We start from the raw sequence: 4,190 nt of genomic DNA, 5'->3' as shown, positions 1-4,190 counted from the left end.
TGCGACTTGTTTCTATTTATTTTCCCTATCGTAGCATTAATTAATTTCAAATTCAAGACGTAATTTTTGTGTATTTCTCAACGAGAATGGCATTGTATTTCATATATGAACTTTGAATATACTTGCTCATAAAAATCCAGGAGAATTGAAAGTTTTGTACATCATTGTAAAAAACGAAGATAATGAAAACATTAGCGTAATTCATCAAGTACTAAGAGACACGTTTCAGAAAATAGTTCATATGGCACCAAGGCCACAGAGACCAAAGTGTCTGGTACTCTTTTTTGGATCAAATAAGGGATCCGAAAAAAGTGCTGAAAATATCTTAAAATTCGCATGGGAAAATAAATTTCTTGATGTCACGATGTTAAAAATTGACGAGCTGGGTATTCCAAAAAAAAATAGTTTATAATCCTTTCAAAGATTTGATTGATAACGCGTATTTGAACGACGAAGACTACCTTTTTCCGCAAAAATTAAATATTAAATTATCCATTTAATATATCTATGTATGATGATTCACCTTTTTCAAGCTTCTATGTAAATAAAAAAAACGAAATCATTGCTGATGGAATGTATATTGAATACATCACAACTTTTTCAGAAGCCGTGAATCTGAAAATAAGTGATAAATTTTTCTATCCGATGTCAGCAAGCGATAAGACAAATATATATTTGAATTTCGAGAGTAATGATATTAATATGATACAATTACCTGTATTGGTGGGTACATTATTGCACACGCGGCAAATTTTAATGAGTTTGAATTTCGAACAAAGCTACTGTGTTATATTATCACCTAATTTGGCATATTTTTCGGTAACTTTATCATCAAATATCTGCTTAGCAATGTTAATATTGCTTGTGACTGTGCTATGTTTTACAATCTGTGTAAAAGTACTCAAGTCCAATAGTCGCATTTGGAATGCTATACATATTTTTCAAATTTTTATCGGAATACCATGGGTAAAGGTACCGAATAGACTAATTGAACGTGTAATTTTTTGTTTAATAATTTTATCATGTTTGGCATACATCGCAAATTTTGTATCAAATCTAACTAATATTAAGATGATAAAAACAACAAAATCTTTCGATACTTATCAAGAAATCATTGAATCACACCTACCAGTGTTGATGCCCAAAAACATATTCAAAGTTTTATCTAAAAATGGGCATGAAGTAATTGAAAAATTAAAAACTAGGATTCAGCTATCGGATGATTATGATGAATGCATAAAATTTAATTTACAAAATCAACCATCCTTTTGCGTGACCTTTAAAAATCGAGGGAGACACATGGCCAAAGACTGCGGATTGCGAAACGGTGTTCCAATCATGAAAATGTCAAAAATAAGATGCAATGTAGATAATATAGCGTTTCCTTTTGAGTGGGGTTCGCCTTATCTTGACAAATTTAATATTATCCTGCGCAAAGTTATTGAATCAGGAATTCCTAAACTATGGAGTAATATCGATCAAAATAAATCGTTATTATCAAGACAAAAATATTCAACTTCTGGCAATACAGATGATAACACAATTGAAGAAAATTACGTTTTGGCATATTTAACAGTATTGATTGTTGAGTATTTATTTTCGCTTACTGTTTTCGCAGCTGAATATTTTATCTACAAGTGCATAAAGTATTCAATGATATTTATGAAGAAAATATTCAACGTCCATATGTGCAAAAACATACATCACGGTCCCGTGAAATTAGCACATTTTGGGCTCTTTTTGTGTAATCTATGCTTTATCATGAATTCAAATGTAATACATATGTATTTGAGCGTTGATTTCAGTATGTTAATAAAGTGTGTGAAACTGCAATGATTGTTAATTAATTTCAAAGCTTAAAACCTGCTTTATACACAGAGGGGTCCAACCGCGTTTCCGTAGTGTAGTGGTTATCACGTGTGCTTCACACGCACAAGGTCCCCGGTTCGATCCCGGGCGGAAACATTTTTTGGGAAAATTTTGCTCGCACAGGCCACATCAAGTCGATCATTAAAATTTGAATCGTTTCGCCCTTTATCATACTCCTCATCAAATTGTACTTCATTTTAGGGAAATTATTCTTAAAAGATCGAGGACAAGCCTAGTGTCGCCATCTGGCGATATTGAATTGAATTTCATTCACCGCGTACGCCTTACCACAAGAGATCTATCGATCTTCCTTGCTCGGTTCGCTCTTTTGAGTTCTCGGCTACACCAACAGGTGGCGTTTTCTGTCGATTAACTTAAAAAGTACTTACTCATATACCGTGAAGATTCAAGGATAAATCGTAATTATACGATAAACAAAAGAACTCGACTACATGCTAGCGTTCACCAAAAATTCCAGCACACGGTTGAGTAAATCAAAGCGTCGGAAAGTAGTAAAACCGTGTAGTTAAAGCAACAGCCACAACGAATCCAACCGATTGTTCAAACAAGACGAAGCAATGAAAAGGATGAGAAATAAAACGGGCAATTTCGGAGCATCAATAATAGCATCGGACTATAAACAAGGAGGGGAGAGAGCGTTGCGCGCTGCTGGCGAGTGCTGTCTGCACAAGCCTGCATGGAGGTTTATATAACTCGGGCATCGGTGACGGGTGACGTCATCCGGTGCAACGCTTCGAAACGGGCTTTGATCAGTCGATAGTGCAGTCAACCACGAGCTCGTGTGTGTGGGTGGGTGTGTGTATTCAAGAAGCGCGTTTTCCTCGACGATTTCATTGCACTCGGCGAACAACGTGCGGCAGAGCAACAAATAAAAAAATCTCATGCGCGGGATCAAAGTCTTTTATAGATCGAAGGTCTAGATCACTCGTCGCAGGTCGCGACTTCAACAGCGTTATATCGTTCATTAATAATTCTCCAAGCAATACTTGCATCACTGCATTCTCAGCAGCAGCAACAAACGAACGTTCATTCATTCATTCATTCATAAAATTGCCCAACATAATAGCTCTCAACGCCTATACTCGTACAACTTTCAAAGTGAAATAAATCAAAGCGCCAATGACTTTGACACCTGTCCTACATACTATGCGCGCGGATCCAGATAATGTTCGCATAATCAGCCAGTGCGCGCTGGTACGCATGTCTCTCGCATAATCCTCGTTCCGCGCACAGATGCGAGTTTCCATCATCGCCGCTGAAAATTTAACGCTTTTTCGCGACATCGATCGCATAACACACTGGCGCAGCGCAGCCATTCGTGCAGCGGAGCACAGAAGCGAGGCCTTGAACCGCCGCGGCGACAAGCAGCAGCGTTGCAATTGTCGGCCGCCCTCCTACCGGTCACCTCCCCCGCATCCTCCGCGCTTACACCTACTCGTCGCGACCTTTTCGCGCGATTATTTTTCGCCCGCGCGTGACATATCGAAACAAGACTAAAGACCTTATCTCTCTCTCTCTCTCGCTCTCTCCCGCGAGTAAATACGCTTATGCATGTGTGTGGGCTGCCGCTGTTATATACATCGGAGCGAGTATTGACTCTGCCAAGACGTGTACGCGCGCTTTCGTTGCAGCTCCGCACATGTACATACGAGGAAAATTATTATGTTGCACGCATGAATTATATAGCTGCACATACGTGCGTCAGTTTTTTTCTTTGGCAAATATACGCCCGCGGCGCGGTTTTTCTCGGAGACTTTTATGCGCGGCATTAGTTTGCACGTACGCGACGAGCGGCACGATCTGACGGATTTTCAGAGAGAGAGAGAGAGAGAGAGAGAGAGAGAGAGATGTGCCTCTCTTTCTCTCTCTCTCTCTTTCTCGTGTTTATTCAGTATTTATTATCAGCATACAATACGAGGAGATAAGACGCTCTTGTTTTAATAAGGAATTTCTTGCATTATCGGTGCCAGTATCAGCCGCGCGCGCGAGCAGCTATATAACTTTTTAATAATGCATAATCTCGCGCGCATCGAATACGTTCATGTTGATGTATATTCCCCGAGGAATAATTTACGAGCGTTATCTCTCTTTGATGTTGGTACAAATGTGCCGGGATAATTAAAACTGTGTCAAAAATAATTCCTCGTGCAAACACTCCCGCTCGGAATCGCGCATCGAGGGGAACTTTTTCCTGTAATTTATGTATCCATGAAAATCAATCCAACTATATAATGTACACCTTCTCCGACTCTTCTGTGACTCTGTAGCTCGTCTTATCGAGCTCGCGGCCGTAAACGCAC

General features: G+C 39.3%; 1 protein-coding gene and 1 non-coding gene across 3 annotated transcripts in view; one reads left to right on the top strand and one right to left on the bottom strand.

Moving 5' to 3' along the window:
- Nucleotides 1–4,190, bottom strand: part of LOC107980666 (coiled-coil-helix-coiled-coil-helix domain-containing protein 2-like) — a 130,859-nt gene that overhangs the window by 101,128 nt on the left and 25,541 nt on the right. The gene's annotated exons all lie outside the window — the stretch shown is intronic.
- Nucleotides 1,893–1,965, top strand: TRNAV-CAC. The gene has a single exon. It is a non-coding gene; the product is annotated as a tRNA-Val (tRNA).

The sequence above is a fragment of the Nasonia vitripennis genome, chromosome 2, assembly GCF_009193385.2.
Source record: "Nasonia vitripennis strain AsymCx chromosome 2, Nvit_psr_1.1, whole genome shotgun sequence".
NCBI classification, from domain to species: domain Eukaryota; kingdom Metazoa; phylum Arthropoda; class Insecta; order Hymenoptera; family Pteromalidae; genus Nasonia; species Nasonia vitripennis.
This window is presented reverse-complemented; position numbering and strand designations above follow the sequence as displayed.